Source organism: Cebus imitator, unplaced genomic scaffold, assembly GCF_001604975.1.
Source record: "Cebus imitator isolate Cc_AM_T3 unplaced genomic scaffold, Cebus_imitator-1.0 Scaffold768, whole genome shotgun sequence".
NCBI classification, from domain to species: domain Eukaryota; kingdom Metazoa; phylum Chordata; class Mammalia; order Primates; family Cebidae; genus Cebus; species Cebus imitator.
In genome coordinates, this window is record NW_016108083.1 from 383,843 (window position 1) to 401,462 (window position 17,620).

Below are 17,620 nucleotides of genomic sequence, written 5' to 3' on the forward strand. Positions count from 1 at the left end.
GGCAGGCATGCCATATGGTGACAGATGGAGCAAGAGGAGTGGTGGTGGGAAGATACTACATACTTTTAAACAACCATATATGGTGAGAACACACGATCTTCAGGACAGCACCAAGCCGTTGGGATCTTCCCCCATGACCGAAACACTTCTCACCAGGCCCCACCTCCAACAAGGGGGATTACAATTCAACATGAGATTTAGAGGGGATAAAATTCTAACTATAATAATTCTATTCAGTATAAAAATAATAAATATATAAATGTTATATATAATTAAAAGTGCTTTTAAACATTTTCTTGGAAAAACTCTTAAAATCTAAAACTCAATACTTCATTAATGTAGAATAATTCAAAATTTGTCAGAAATAACCAGAACATATTAAGAATCTGTGTGTGTGTATGTGTGTTTAATTAAATAATTTTATTCTTCACAAATAATGGTATACTTGGAATTCTTTGAGATTTGTTCAGTCTGGGATTATTTAGAAAGTCATAGCTGTTTGGAGACATACCACTTTCTGTGATAGTAACATTTTTATAAGGGCATAAGTATAGTCTTTCCTAACATGAATCTACACAATATTGAGCAATTTTAATAAGCTAACTTAAATTATACATTTTATCTCTCATAACTATAAATGTGACAATTTCAAAGTGATGTATGAAAATAAAATACTATAAATATGTGTAGAAAGCATACTTTATCCCTTAACTACATTCCACTCCTTTTGCTAGAAAGCAGGATGGTGATTGTCTTATCACTGCCAAAGGAATTCAGAGTGTAGATAGTATGTGATTTCGATAATACCATAAAATAGGCTGAATAACTTGTTTGTATAGTAATCTTTATTTTCTACTCAGTGCCAAACATGAGACTAACTTTTTTAAGGTCAGCAAAATATGCAATTAAAAATTACTCTCGCATACCTTCCTTCCATGAGTGTCAGTGCAAATTCTCTGGGGTTACTTCTCCATAAATCTGTATGAAATCATACAAAACCATTCATGCAAACTGACCCTAAATAGCTTTAAAGTATTGAAACTTCCATTTTACAAGTTCTTTTGATCAGTAACCAAGTGGTACATCTTCATCTTGATAAAGGCCAAAAAGTATTTTCATTCATTGAAGTGACTGATTTTATGGATTTTGAGAATAGGAAGGAGTAATGGGGAGAGCAGGTAATGAAAAAGAAACAGTGCAATCAGCACCAGGAATTTGGCAGTATGCTGCTGTAAAAGAATTAAACAAACTTACCCTCTTCTGAATATTTCACTCTGTCTTTGACTAACACTTATTCATTATAATAGCTATTATGCATAAATCAACAGATGTGGAGAGAGTGGGACATAAAAATAATTACATTTTGGCTTATTTCACTTAACATAATGTCCTCCAGTTTCATCCATGCTATCACAAATGATAGTATCTCCTTTTTTAAGGCTGAATAGTATTCCATGTGTATAAATACCACTTCTTTTAATCCTTTCATCCAATTAGGGGCAGTTATATTTGTGCCATATCTTGGCTATTATGAATAGTGCTACAATAAGGATGGGATTGCAGCACAAAATGATAACTAGGATGTAATACATTTGTTAATTAGCTAGATTTAACTGTTTCAAAATGTATATATAATTTAAAGCATCATGGTGTAGCTGATAAATACATATAATTTTATCCATCAATTTAAAAGTCAAATTTTGGCTTTTCAATTTTAAACATCTAGAATTAGAGAATAGGAATAATTTATATTCAGAGACAATACAGGAGAATTTATGATCAGTAGAAAAATGATTCTCTGATTTGAGGGAGGCAAGTGATAAAGGAAGTGTGAAAAGAAAGGTCTTTAAGGGATTAAAATTTAGTATAACAGGACCCAACCCACAATAATGTATAGAAACAGTGGCTAATAGAGAAATGTAAATCTGAAACAGATCAATAATATCACTTGATCATGGCGAGTGATCCTTTTAGTGTACTGTTGAATATGGTTTTATATCTTTTGTTGATTTATTGCATCTATGGTCATCAAAGATACTTGCACGTAGTTTTTTTGTAGTGTACTTGTCTGCTTTGGTATCTGGGTAATACTGGCCTTGTAAAATGAATTTGGAAGTATTCCCTCTTATTCAATATTTTGGAAGAGTCTGAGAAGGATTGGCATTGGTTCATTTTTAAATGTTTGGTAGAATTAGGTCTTGAATCCACTGGGTCTGTTCAGATTTACAATTTCTTTGTTATTCAGTCTTGATAAATATTGTGATCTACACTGTCTCTGGTGACATACGTAGCTCAGGGTTGCATGTATTAGTAGGATATTAGCTCACACATCAATTTTGTGTAAAATATGCCATGACCCTAATAGCTACAGAAAGAGGAAAACAGACTCCGCAGTCCACTGCTTTACATCTTAGTGTGAATTATCCAGAAATTAACATGTGTCACAAAAGCTGAGATGCTACTTTATTAGGGACTGAAAACCTAGGGAGCAGGAGACAAGGAAGAGGACATGGTGAAGTAAAGAAGGAAAGGAAAACAATATATATTAATGCAGCACTGCATTTGTGATTGACCAACTGCTTGTTGTCAAGTACAACAAAAAGAGAATAACTAAGAGAACAGTTAACTTCAACAAAGATTTCAGAGCCATATATGGATTTTTAGGTGTAATTTACTACTTAAAAATCAGCTAATGTCAATTGTATAAAACAGTTCCAAAACATAGAAAAATGATGGGAAACTACTTAACTGATTTTATGGGTTTGCAGATGCAATCTACTAAACCGTAAACATCAGCTAATGTCAGTTATATAAAAATAGTTCCAAAGCAGAGAAAAAAGGTAGGAAAGCACTTAACCGACTTCATGAGATGAATAATGACTATAGCAGTCAAGGCAGAAAGTCACAAGAAAATAAAATTTTACTTTAATCATACCTGTGAACATAGAAGCAAAGGTCCTAAATAGATGATCAGCAATGACAATCAACAGTTTATTATAAAATTACATTATTAACGGCTAATTTCAAGATTTCAAGAAGAGCATCATATTAGAAAAACTATCCACATAATTAATCCACTAAAATAACAAGTGAGAGAAATACGTAATCAACAATAGGTATCATACCATTGAATAAAAACATAGCAACCATTCATAATAAACATTTTTGGTAAGTTAACATTCATAAATATAGATACAAGATACCTATAACAGACATATGTACAGTATATGATGCAAAGTTCTAGAATAAATTACATTAAAGTTAGGATTAAAAATATTTCCATTGACCATGACAACATTGTGCTAAAGGTTCTAGCCATTAAAATAAGATAGGTTGGGCGTGAAGGCTTATGTCTGTAATCCCAGCACTTTGGGAGGCCGAGGCTGGCGGATCACCTGAGGTCAGGAGTTCGAGACCAGCCTGATAAACATGGAGAAACCCCATCTGTATTAAAATACAAAAAGTAGCCGAGGATGGTGGCATATGCCTGTAATTCCAGCTACTCAGGAGGCTGAGGCAGGAGAATCACTTGAACCCGGGAGGCGGAGGTTGTGGTGAGCCAAGATTGCACCATTGCACTCCAGCCTGGGCAACAGGAGCGAAACTCCATCTCAAAATAAATAAATAAGATAAGACAAAACACAAGGATGGTGGGTATAGAAATTAGAGAGGATGAAAAAAGCATTTATTATTTCCAGATAATTATTTATGAAAACAAGTCAAGATAACCAACTGAAAATTAGAAATGAAGAGAAAATTTACAGTGGACTATACATTTAAACTGACAGCTCTCCATAGGGATGTGCTGTTTTACTGTAACTGTGTTTAGTATACCAATTGTTAAAATGGAGACAAAAACATGTTGCATTGATTGATAGGATTGGTTTGTAAGTTCTGTGTGGCTAAAAAAAACAGTTTAAGGATTAAGGGAACTTGTTTGAAAACAGATAATCATAAAAGCTAGGTAGAGAAAGAATATGAGCAAGCTGACAGCTTGGAAGAAAATAGAGAAAATAGTATCTGAGATTTCTATGGGGTTTCTTTTTTTCTTTTATTTTTTTGGATGGAATTTCACTCTTGTTGCCTAGGCTGTAGTGCATGATCTCAGCTCACTGAAACCTCTGGCTCCTGGGTTCAAGTGATTCTCTTGTCTCAGCCTCCCGAGTAGCTAGGACTACAGGCACATGCCACCAAGCCCAGCTAATTTTTGTATTTTTAGTACAGACAGGGTTTCATCATATTGGTCAGGCTGGTCTTGAACTCCTGACCTCAGATGATGTGCCTGTCTCAGCCTCCCAAAGTGCTGGGATTACAGGTGTGAGCCACTGCACCCGACCATCTATGGGGTTTCTAATCATAATGGGATTAATTGTAGTCGAGGTTACAACTTTGTTTTGAAATGATGAAGAATTCAAATTTAATATGTATAACAGTTCTGGGCAATGAAAAAATCTTGACATAAATATGATTATGGGTGAAAAAAATTAAATGGAGCTGAAAGTAAATTTATGATAAATAAGAAATTATAAATGATAGGGTACCTGGCATGTCAAACACATAAGGACAGAACTCAGTCAATATTATAGTCAGGAGTCCTGAAACATGAGAGAATGATAGCAAGATCATGAGAATCCTCAGTTAAAATAAAAATGAGTTGAGCATTATTTAGCCCGATGTCATGATCTTCAAGTAAAGACTACTTTTTTATTTATTTTTATATTCTGAGATACATGTTCAGGTGTGTTACATAGGTATACATGTAACATGGTGGTTTACTGCACCTATCAACCAGTCATCTAGGTTTAAGCCCTGAGTGTGTAAGATATTTGTCCTAATGCTCTCCCTCCCCTTGACCCCCACTCCTCGACAGGCCCTGGTGTGTGTTGTTCCCCTCCCTCTGTCCACATTCTCATTGTTCAACTCCCACTTATGAGTGAGAACATGCAGTGTTTGGTTTTCTGTTCTTGTTTTAGTTTGCTGAGGATGATGGCTTCCAGCTTCATCCATGTCCCTGCAAAGGACATGATCTCATTCTTTTTTATGGCTGCATAGTATTTCGTGGTATATATGTACCACACTTTCTTTATCCAGTCTATCATTGATGGACATTTAGGGTGGTTCGATGTCTTTGCTATTGTAAATAGTGCTGCAATAAACATATGTGTGCATGTGTCTTTATAGTAGAATGATTTCTATTCCTTCCAGGATTGCTAGGTCAAATGGTATTTCTGGTTCTAGATCCTTTAGGAATTGCCACACTGTCTTCCACAATGGATGAACTAATTTACATTCCCACCAACAGTATAAAAGTGTTCCTATTTCTCTACAGTCTCACCAGCATCTATTGTTTCCTAACTTTTTTAAAATTGCCACTCTGACTGGTGTGAGATGGTATCTCATTGCAGTTTTGATTTGCATTTCTCTAATGATCAGTGATGATGAGCTTTTCTCCATATGTTTGTTTGCCACATAAATGTCTTCTTTTGGGAACTGTCTGTTCATATCCTTCACCCTCTTTTTGATGGGGTTTTTTGTGTTTTTTGTTTTGTTTTTGTTTTTGTTTTTGTTTTTTGTAAATTTAAGTTCCTTGTTACTTGTAGATTCTGGATATTAGACCTATGTCAGACAGGTGGATTGCAAAAATTTTCTCCCAATGTGTAGGTTGCCTGTTCGCTCTGATGATAGTTTACTTTGCTGTGCTGATGCTCTTTAGTTTAATTAGATAGCATTTGCCAATTTTGACTTGTGTTGCTATTGCTTTTTGTATTTTCATCATAAAGTCTTTGCCCTTCCTATGTCCTGAATGGTATTACCTAGGTTTTCTTCTAGGGTTTTTATGGTTTTAGGTCTTATGTTTAAGAATTTAATCCATCTTGAGTTAATTTTTGTATAAGGTGTAAAAAGGGTCCAGTTCTAGTTTTCTGCATATGGCTAGCCAGTTTTCCCAGCACCATTTATTAAATAGGGAATCCTTTCCCCATTGCTCGTTTTTGTCAGGTTTGTGGAAGATCAGATGGTTATAGATGTGTGGTGTTATTTCTGAGGTGTCTGTTCTGTTCCATTGGTCTATATGTCTATTTTGATACCAGTACCATGCTGTTTTGGTTACTGTAGCCTTGTTGTATAGTTTGAAGTCAGGTAGCATGATGCCTCCTGCTTAATTCCTTTTGCTTAGGATTGTCTTGGCTATATGGGCTGTTTTTGGTTCCACATGAAATTTATAGTAGTTTTTTTTTCTAATTATTTGAAGAATGTCAATGGTAGTTTGATGAGAATAATATTGAATCTATAAAAATTACTTTGGGCAGTATGGCCATTTTCATGATTTTAATTCTTCCTATCCATGAACATGGAATGATTTTCCATTTGTTTTTGTCCTTCGTTATTTCCTTGAGCAGTGGTTTGTATTTCTCTATGAAGAGGTCCTTCATGTCCCTTTAAGTTGTATTTCTAGATATTTTATTCTCTTTGTAGCAATTGTGAATGAGAGTTCATTAATGATTTGGCTCTCTGCTTCTCTATTGTTGGTGTATAGGAATGCTTGTGATTTTTTAAATAATGATTTTGTATCCTGAGACTTTTGCTGAAGTTGCTTATCAGCTTAAGGAGTTTTTGGGCTAAGATGATGAGGTTTTCTAAATATACAATCATGTCATCTACAAACAGCGACAATTTGACTTCCTCTCTTCCTATTTGAATACAGTTTCTTTCTTTTGCCTATTGCCCTGGTCAGAACTTCCAATACTATGTTGAATAGGAGTGGTGAGAGAGGGCATCCTTGTAATATGCCAGTTTTCAAAGAGAATGCCTTCAGCTTTTGCCCATTCAATATGATATTGGCTATCAGTTTGTCATAAATAGCTCTTATTATTTTGAGGTATGTTCAATCTATACCTAGTTTATTGAGAGGAAGCAGCTAACTTGGTTTTGATTTTACAGGCTCATCAGTGGATAATTGCCTTGTCTTAGATGAGACTTTAGTCTGTGGACTTTTGAGTTAGTGCTGAAATGAGTTAAGACTTTGAGGGACTGTTGGGAAGGTATTATTGGTTTTGAAATGTAAGGATGTGAGATTTGGGAGGGTCCAGGGGCAGAATGATATGGCTTGGCTGTGTCCCCACCCAGAACAATATGGTTTGGTTCTGTCCCCACCCAAATCTCATCTGGAATTCCCACATGCTGTAGGAGGAACCTGGTGGGAGGTAATTGAATTATGGAGTCAGGTCTTTCCTGTGCTGTTCTCATGATAGTGAATGTCTCACAAGACCTGATTGTTTTATCAGAAGGAATTTCCCTGCACAAGCTTTCTATTTGCCTGCCACCATCCACCTAAGATGTGACTTGCTCCTCCTTGCCTTCTGCCATAACTGTGAGGCCTCCACAGCTATGTGGAACTGTAAGTCCATTAAACCTTTTTCTTTTGCAAATTGCCCAGCCTCAGGTATGTCTTTATCAGTAGTGTGAAAACAGACTAATACGGTAAATTGGTATCAGTAGAGTGGGGCACTGATGAAAAGATACCCAAAAATGTGAAAGTAATTTTGGAACTGGGTAAAAGGCAGAGGCTGGAAAAGTTTGCATGGCTCCAAGAAAAACAAAAACAAAAAAATCTGGGAAAGTTTGGAACTTTCTAGAGACTTGTTGAATGGCTTTGACCAAAATGCTGATAGTGATATGGACAATGAACTTATGGCTGAGGTGGTCTCAGATGGAGATGAGGAACTTGTTGGGAACTGAAGCAAAGGTGACTCTTGCTATGTTTTAGCAAAGAGACTGTTGGCATTTTGCCCTACCCTAGAGATTTGTGGAAGTTTGAAATTCAGAAAGATGATTTAGGGTATCTGGTGGAGGAAATTTCTAAGCAGCAAAGCATTCATGATGTGACTTGGATGCTGTTAAAGGCATTCAGTTTTAAAAGGGAAACAGAGCATAAAAGTTTGGAAAATTTGCAGCCTGACAGTGCAATAGAAAATTTGGGATATGAGCCCACTTTCTAAGGAGAAATTCAAGCCAGCTGCAGAAATTTGCATAAGTAATGAGGAGCCCACTGTTAATCACCAAGAAAATGGGAAAAGTGACTCCAGGGCATATCAGAGATCTTTGCAGCAGTCCCTCCCATCACAAGCCCAGAGGTTTAGGAGGAAAAAATGGTTTCATGGGCCAGGCTCAGGGACCCTCTGCTGTGTTCAGTCTAGGGACTTGGTGCCCTGTGTCCCAGTCACTCTAGCCATGACTAAAAGGGGCCAACATACAGCTCTGGCTGTTGTTTCTGATAAAGATTACTAGTTTTGGAAGAATCTGTGACATTCAGATACAAGGAGAAATGGTGCTAGTCTCACAATATATGTATGTAAATTAGGGAAGAAATGAGTTCTTTTCTCCTGGTATGTGCATATAGCTCAATACCAGGGTATATGAATTTGGTTACTTTGTGCAGTAAATGGTCTTCACAATCATATGCAATAGCCTTATATATGGATATTTTGTTGTAATGAAATCAAGGCAGAAAAAGTGTTTTTGAAGAAGTCTGGATTTGAGGGAAGAGGGTTCAAATTTGAATCACTGACAAATAATAGCAGATACAAGAAGTGTGGCTGAAATAGCTGATTGTAAATTTCCAAATGGAGTTTCGCATGAAGTTCAAGTACGATGCAATTGTATTCATTATCACTCAGCACCAATACTTCTAGGACTATACATTTTCAGGATTTCTGCTGTTTTTTTCTTCCTCCCTTATCTCAGTTACTCAGCTTTCCTTAGTATATCATGTAGGGATTTCACATTGGTATAATCTAGAGTATCTTTCTGATAGAAGGCTAACTCCTACAAAGTATCATTTGAAAAGAGAATATTTAACATGCAAATGATAAACATATATTTTACTAAGCCACCATTGTCCTCTTGGTTTCTTTGGTAAGTCACTCCATATTTTAAAATTATAGCAAGGGGATAGTCTCTTTGTCTAAGACATTTTAACACAAAATATTCTTAAGCTGTGAGTTCTGTTTTTTTTTTTTCTTGTTTTGAAGAAATACAGATAACTATCAAAAACTTCTACTGACAAACCAGGGCCCTAGATGTCTTAATAAACATTGACATGTGAATTTTATTTTTAGGCTTCCCATTTAAATTTAAATCAACTAGATAATTGTCAACTATATTTTCAACTTTCTGTTGTGTAGATGCAGTTCAGATACCAATTTCCACAAGAGAATTACAAATAAACTTAGAAAGTGAAATTCAAAACAAATGACATTCCTTGTTCTTATTTTGAAGATAGGCTTCCCAAAACGTCAGTTGAAAATCTTTAGGAAAGAGCAGAGTTAGTTTCCTTAGTGGAACCAAATGTCCTGACTAATCAAAATAATATGTTCAGATCTCTTATTCAAAGCACTATGGTTTAAAGAAAAGGAGTAAGGAAGTTATGGTTGATGCAAAACAAGGCTGGCAGCAGTAGGGATGCTACTTCGGGAATAATATATTGCCCTTATTACTCTGCTGATATATAGTTAAGACAATAAATAGATATTATCTTAAGGTGATAACAGCATTTTACCAGATCCAGAATATATAAATTGTATCATGTAGTTTCTTGATTTAATATACATATGAATTTTTAAAAGATTAAAGCAAAACTTATTTTTATATGGAAATGGAAAGGAATGAAGAGACAAAGATAACTGCATGTACTTTGTTCAACTCTGCTGTCATGTATTGCATCACACTGAAAATATTTTTATTAGATTTTAAACCTGCTAATTGATGAGCTATTTTTAGTATTCTTTCTCTTGAATATGTACCAGGTATGCACACAAACAATGCAGTTTGTTTCTCACATACAAAAACACTTTAAATTGAGTAAAAACAAACCACCTTCTAATTTTATGATGTGGAAAATAAATTATTCTATGAATTTGCAGTAGAAATGAAATGATAGAAGTGAATTCCCTCATCTGTTCTTCTTCAGCTTGAGGTGATCTTAACGAAAAAAGTGGTATAGAAGGTAGTATGAGCCAATCATGAAGCCAACTATTTCAAAAACATTGCATTTTTAAATGTCCTAGTAATGTATTGATCTGCATAGTATCCCATCACTTTCACATAACTTGTAAATTTTGAAAGATTGCCTTTGTGGCAAGTTAATGACAATGAGCTCTATTTCTTTCAATTTAGGAAAACTAGTCTATTTAAAGTGACCTATACTTATAACTTTGTATTTTGGTGTTACTTTTTTCTTTTTTCAGATGGAGTCTTGCTCTGTTGCCCAGGCTAGAGTGCAGTGGTGCGAGCTTGGCTCACCACAATCTCCACCTCCCAGGTTAAAGTGATTCTTCTGCCTCAGCCTCCCAAGTAGCTGGGACAACAGGCACACACCATCACGCCCAGCTAATTTTTGTGTTGTTAGTAGAGACAAGGTTTCTCCATGTTGGCCAGGTTGGTCTTGAACTCCTGACCTCAGGTGATCCACCTGTCTTGGCCTCACAAAGTGCTGAGATTATGGGCGTGAGCCACCGCACCCAGCCCTAATTTTGCATTTTGAAAGCTATTGAGCCAGTACAAGAAATAAAATCCTGCTTCTATGATAATAGAGTTAGAAGCCTCCAAAGCTAATAATAAGATTTTGAAAGCAATTTTAGCCCACAAAGTCAAGCAATGACCTGTAGGATTGATTTTACTTCACTGAGGGTATATTAATTTGTCATTACTTTGGATTTCAGAAATAACAAGTGTATTTCACTACATACATGAAAACAGTGAAATCAAGGTTGATTTTGAATTGCTAGATTATTTAATGTACATACACCTATTTTTAAAATATTATTTGGAATTAGATACTTGGGAACTATTGTGACATGTCTGGTTAATATTCTGTGGTTTCCAACAGGTGAACTTCTATTGACCAAATGTATTATTGTAACCTATTATGATACAAAAATGTTCTGTGTTAGGACATACGGATAAGTTCCAGTTTCTAGGCTGACCTTAAAGTGCAAATTTTGGTCTTCTGGTAATAAGGACAGAGATTAATCATGCGTTTTTCTACTATATGTGAAAAATAAGAAACTATTTCTATATTTGGGACTATTAATTTCAAAAGATGAAAAAACACATTGTCAATAGTTAGTGCCATCTAGTGCTATACACACAGCAATGGAAAAAATGGGTGAAATGCTGCTAAATACACAGAAAATATATAGAGTACAGAGCCACCTAGTGGTTATTTTAGCATTTCAAAATAGTCTTATCTACATGGATAAATGAATTGCAAGTATTAGGTGTTCCACAATTCTAAAACATTTTCAATATTTAGATGGCATCAAATTTAATTTCATTCCATGAATCGTGACTGTCTATAATAAGGTTCAGCAAACGATGGCCTTTGGGTCAAATTTAGCTTACCACCTGTTTCTGCATAGTGCATAAGCTAACAGTGGTTTTCACATTTGTACATAGTTGAAAAACCCGAAAGAAAAATAATACTTTGTGACATATGAAAATTCTATGAAATTGTAATTTTATTGCTCATAAGTAAAATTTAATGGTATACAACCTTGCTCATTTGTTTACATGTCTTTGGTTGCTTTGGACTACAATGAAAGAGATAAGTAGTTGGAACTATATGTGGCCTGTAAAGCCTAAAATTTACTATCAAGCCCTTTACAAAAAAAGATTTGTTGGCCTCTGCCCTAAAATATGTTAAAATTTGAAAAGCATCCTGAGAAAGAATGCATACATATATTATATTTAGTATGTGTAATATAAAATGTGATATACAAAAGGGCATCACTGGTTCAGAGCACAAAAATAGAGTTCAGGAAGCTATTTCAAGAAAGATCTTCTGCATTTCCTGCAAAAAGAAAGCAGAAACAAACGCCCTAAAAATCAGGAACTTGCCTTGAACCTTTGAACTGGGCCAAACTGAAATGACCACAACATCCTGGAAAAAGCCAAATTTCACCAACACTGCAAATTCCTGATATGGATTTGTGTACTAAGCCAGCTGTCTCTACCAGTGATCATTCTTTCTAAGCAACTTGTATAATCACCCTTAGTTTCCTTTCAAAAGCCCTTACTTCCCTCCCTTTCTTCTGAACACAATTTGGCTTCTAGCCAAATATGCATCTTTCAAATAACAATTCCTAAGACAACAGTAAATGCCTAATCTTACTGCACTGAAGTATCATCTTTTGTCTCTCAGTTGACCATAATATATGTGCTTGTACATCTGTGTAAATCTAGTTTCTTTAATATAGCTATTATTCACATCATTTATTTTGTTCCAATTATACATTATGTTCCATAAATATAGATGATTCTTTGTACAGCTTCATTCTTGAGGGCTCTAGGGTGCAAGCTTAAAGTTTGTGATCCATTATTGTTTTCTTTATCCTTTTCTCCATTGATGGTTCATGCATCATCCTGAGTGCACAAAGCCTCCAAAATATTCCTGTGATCCATAGCCCCACGTTGCACCGTCCAAGTGCGCTTCACACCATCTGAGTGATTTCTTCACAAAGGCCCCACAGGGGTGAACAGGTGTAAATCATTGCTTTGCATTTCCAAAGGGCTCGATAGATGGATGTTCTATTAGCATTGCATGAGGAGAATAGACCAGCCTCTATCTTACCTGTCCAGAGACTCCGATAGTATGAATGGAGTTTTCCAACCTTTAGCTTTGCCATCTCTATATTTCTTTTGGGCTTCAAAATGGAATGAAGCCCAAAAGAAATATAGAGATGGCAAAGCTAAAGGTTGGAAAACTCCAGTAAAATTACTCTAAGAAATAATCAGGCATTGTGGCTACCTTTTACATGTGAAAAGGAAAGGATGCAAAACTGCAAGAGAGAAATGAATTAATGTATTTCTGCTGCTGTGGACATTAGGCTGCTATCATTGTGGCAAAATGATTTTGAAACATTCTTGAGATTTGCCTGATATTTATCTTCTCAGACTTCCCTGATAAATATAATTAATTTATGATTTGGTTTGTATAACATTGAGACATAAACATTAAAATACATTTTTAAGGTGCATTGTTTTTGAAGATCATCATTTAAATTTTTATTCCTCCTTGCATTTTACAACCTTAATTAGACTAATAACAATGCTATTTGAAGATAATACAAAGAAGAAGTTATATAAATAGAATATAAAAACTTCACACATGGTCTCTAACCTTATAAAGTTTTAGTTATTATAAAATGTACAATAAATTATTGGGGACTGTAGTCACTCTGTTGTGCTATCAAATACTAGATCTTATTTTTTCTATTTAACTATATTTTGTTCCCATTAACTATCATCCCTTTCCCTACAACTACCCTTCCTAGCCTCTGGTACCTATCCTTCTACTGTCTATCTCCATGAGTTCAATTGTTTTAATTTTTAGCTCCCACAAATGAGTGAGAGCATACAAATTTTGTTTTTCTATGCCTAATTTCATTTAGCATAATGCCCTCCAGTTCCAATCATGTTGGTGCAAATAATAAGATCTCCTTCTTTTTTATGGCTGAATAATACTTTCTTGTGTGTATGTACCACTCTTTTCTGTTTATCTGTTGATGAGCCCTTAAGTTGCTTCCAAATTTTGCCTATAGTAAGTACTGCTGCAATAAATGTGGGAGTGCAAATATCTCTTCAATATACTGATTTCCTTTCTGTTGGGTATATATCTAGCTGGGGGACTGCTGGATCATATGGTAGCTCTAATTTTAGTTTTTTTGAGGAACCTCCCAACTGTTCTCTACAGTGGCTGTTTTAATTAACATTCCCACCAACAGTGTACAAGGGTTCTCTTTTCTCCACATCCTTGTGAGCATTCATTATTGCCTGTCTTTTGGATGAAACACATTTTAACTGGGGTGAGATAATAACTCAGTGTAATTTCACATTGTATTTAGCTGATGATCACTGATGTTGAGCACCCTTTCATATACCTGATTGCCATTTGTATCTCATATTTTGAGAAACGTCTATTCAGATCTTCCGCCCATTTTTAAATTGGATTATTAGTTTATTTTCCTATAGAATTGAGTTCCTTATATATCTTGGTTATTAATCCCTTGTCAGATGGATAGTTTACAAATATTTTCTCCCAATCTTTAGGTTGTCTCTTCACTTTTTTCACTGTTTCCTTTGCTGTGCAGAAGCTTTTTTAACTCAGTGAAATCCCACTGGTCTATTTTGATGTTGGTTGCTTGTGCTTGTGGGGTATTACTCAAGAAATCTTTACCCAGTCCAATATCCTGGATACTTTCCCCAATGCATGTTTTTAAGAGTTTCATGGTTTTAAGTCTTAGATTTAAGTCTTCCATTCATGATTTTTGTATATGGTGAGGGATAGGATTCTATTTTCATGCTTTTCATATGGATATCTGGTTTTTGCAGCACCATTTATTGAAGAGACTATTGTTTCTTCAATGTATGTTCACAGAACCTTTGTTGAAAATGAGTTCATTGTAGATGTACAGATTCGTTTCTGTCACTGATTTTCGTATGTTGATTTTGTATCCTGCAACTTTACTGAATTTGTCAGTTCCAAATAGAAGATTGTATCATCTGTAAACAAGGATAATTTTACTTCTTCATTTCCAAGTTGGATGCCCTTTATTTATTTTTTATTTTTTTATCTTGTCTGATTGTTCTAGCTAGAACTTCCAGTACTATGTTGAATAACAGTGGTGAAATGGGGCATCCTTGTCAGGTTCCAGATTTTAGAGAAAAAATTTCACTTTTCTATCCATTCAGGTTGATACTAGCTTCGAGTCTGTCATATATGACTGTTATTGTATTGAAATATGTTTCTTCTATACCCAATTCTTTAAGGTTTTTATCATGAAAGAATGTTGAATTTTATCCAATGCTTTTTTCCAGAATAAATATAAAGGATCATGTGACTTTTGTCCTTCAGTTGTTCATTCTGTTGATATGATGTATCATACTGATTGATATGTTCAGCCATCCTTGCATCCCTGGATTAATGCCACTTGATCATAATGAATAATCTTTTTAATGTTGTGTTGAATTGGTTTGCTAGTATTTCTGTTTTTTTAAATAATTTCTATGTTTGTTGTTATTAGTATTCTCTATTTATCAAGCCATTATTCTCCTGGTTTCCTTTATTTCTTTGCCCAAGGTTTCCTTTAGTTTTTTGAGCACATTTAAGACAGTTGATTTAAAGTCTTTGTCTAGCATGTCCAATATCTGTGCTTCCCCAGAGGTAATTTCTATTAATTTGTTATTGTCCTGGGAATGAACTATACTTATTGTTTCTTTGTGTGCCTTATACTTTTTGTTAATACTTTAAAAATATTACAATATGGTAACTATAGAAATCAGATTCTACTTCCTTTCCATGATTTGTTGTTGCTTCTTGTCAGTTGTGGTTATTGTTTTAGGTGGTATTTTTAGTGACTTTCTAGGCTATTTTTGCAAAGATTGCATTATTTTTCATGTATGGTTATTGAGGTCTTTCTGTTCTATTTGTGGCAATATTTTTTAAAAAATCTTCTCTAATATATATGCAATCTTGTTAGTTGTGAAAATGTCTGTCTTCTCTTAAAGACTTTAATTTCATGAAGTGGGACTGTAATTTAAATGATCACTCATTTCCCCATAGTTTCAACCATACCTGGAAAATAATACGTGTTCAATAAATGTTCGTTAATCAAGTTCACTCTATATAGAGTGGATAAATTAAGACCCTGAAAATGTGATAAGACTTGCAGTGTCTCGCTCATCTACTCAGCAGGGAAATCTAGCTGAAGACCCAGAACTTCTAGGAAAAATATTCTGTAGTTTATTTACTTGTTTTAATTTTAATCTCACCTTGCTACCAAGACTTCCCCTTGAGCACACAGACCATGTTGAACTTCCAGAAATTGTGTTAGTTCCTTCATGTGTCCAACACCTCAATCCCTGTGGTATGCTCACAGATAGTCTCAAAGGAGGCCTTTAAAAAATATATGTGGACTACATTCCTTTAACAACTGTATTGTTAAAAAATGCTTTGTGAAAAAATACTTTATGGTAAATCCCAACTGCTGTACAGCAAATTAGCCACCCATCATGTTTTCTTGCCCCAAATGCTCAAGATACCTACAAAGTTCAGAGCTGGGTAGAGATTACAAGGTAATCATTTCTGTCTACTGCTTTGGTAGTTCACCCAAAGGAATATATATGCCTTTTATTGCCCAATTTAGATAGCTTTCAACTTTTGAAAATTCAGTAAGATAAAACTTCTAGTAAATATCACCATGTGACACCATATATCACCTTGAGGGGAAGAAAAGTATAAATGTGAACTACATGAACCTAAGGAACAAAGTGAGTCACATAGATTGGCTAAATTTGATATACTAAAGAGGAACATCATTCTTTTTAATTGTATATAACACTTGAAGAACATTATTATTCTAAAATGCTAATCCTTAATCAGTGGCCTCAGGCCTTGCTGTAATCCTCTATAGGAGCAATTTTCACTGACAGTGGGCAGTAGTTCAGTCACCAGTAGGCAAAAGCATTACACCGATAAACATAAATCCTTCAACCAGGGACACAATAAATAGCTTTAACAGATATGTAATTTTAAAAAACCAGATATGTAATTAATACACTGCTCAACAAGTGCTCTGAGCTCCCCAAGCTGAGATTTAAACTCAAACATGTACCAGAGAGTGAAAAGCACAAATGGAAGAGAGGAAAAACTGTGAAATCATGCAGGCTCTCCAAAATTCAACAAGGGGCTTAGTACACAGTAATCATGTAACTGCCCAAAAGGGGTTCACCATGCCCACTGCCTAGACAGAGCCAATTCATCAAGACAGGGGAACTGCAATAGAAAAAGACTAATTCACACAGAGCTGGCTATACAGGTGACCGAAGTTTTATTATTACTCAGAGCAGTCTCTCCAAGCATTCGGGAAGCAGAGTTGCATTTTGTTTGTTTCTTGGTGTTTTCTTTTGTTTTGTTTTATTTTGGATTGCTTTGGTTTGCTTTCTCTTGTTTTGTGACAGTCTTGCTCTGTCACCCAGGCTGGAGTGCAGTGGCACAATCTTGGCTCACTGCAACCTCCGCCTCCCTGGTTCAAGTAATTCTCTGCCTCAGCCTCCTGAGTATCTGGAATTACAGGCACCCGCCACCATGCCTGGCTATTTTTTTTTTTTTTTTTTTTTTGGACGGGGTTTCACTATTTTGAACAGGCAGGTCTTAAACTCCTGACCTTGTGATCCACCGCTTCACCTTCCCAAAGTTCTGGGATTACAGGCATGAGCCACCACACCTGGCTGGGAGCAGAGTTTTTAAGGACAAGTTGGTGGGTGGTGGGAAGCCAGTGAGCCAGGGGTGCTGATTGGTCAGGAATGAAATCATAGGGAGTTGAAGCTATCTTCTTGTACTGAGTCAGTTCCTAGGTGGGACCACAAGATCAGATGAGCCAGCTTATTGATCTGGGTGGTACCAGCTGAACCACCAAGTGCAGGGTCTGCAAAATATTTCAAACACTGATCTTTGGAGCAGTTTAGGGAGGGTCAGAATCTTGTAGTCTCCAGCTGCATGACTCCTAAACCATAATTTCTAATCTTGTGGCTAACATTAGTCTTACAAAGGCAGTCTAGTCCC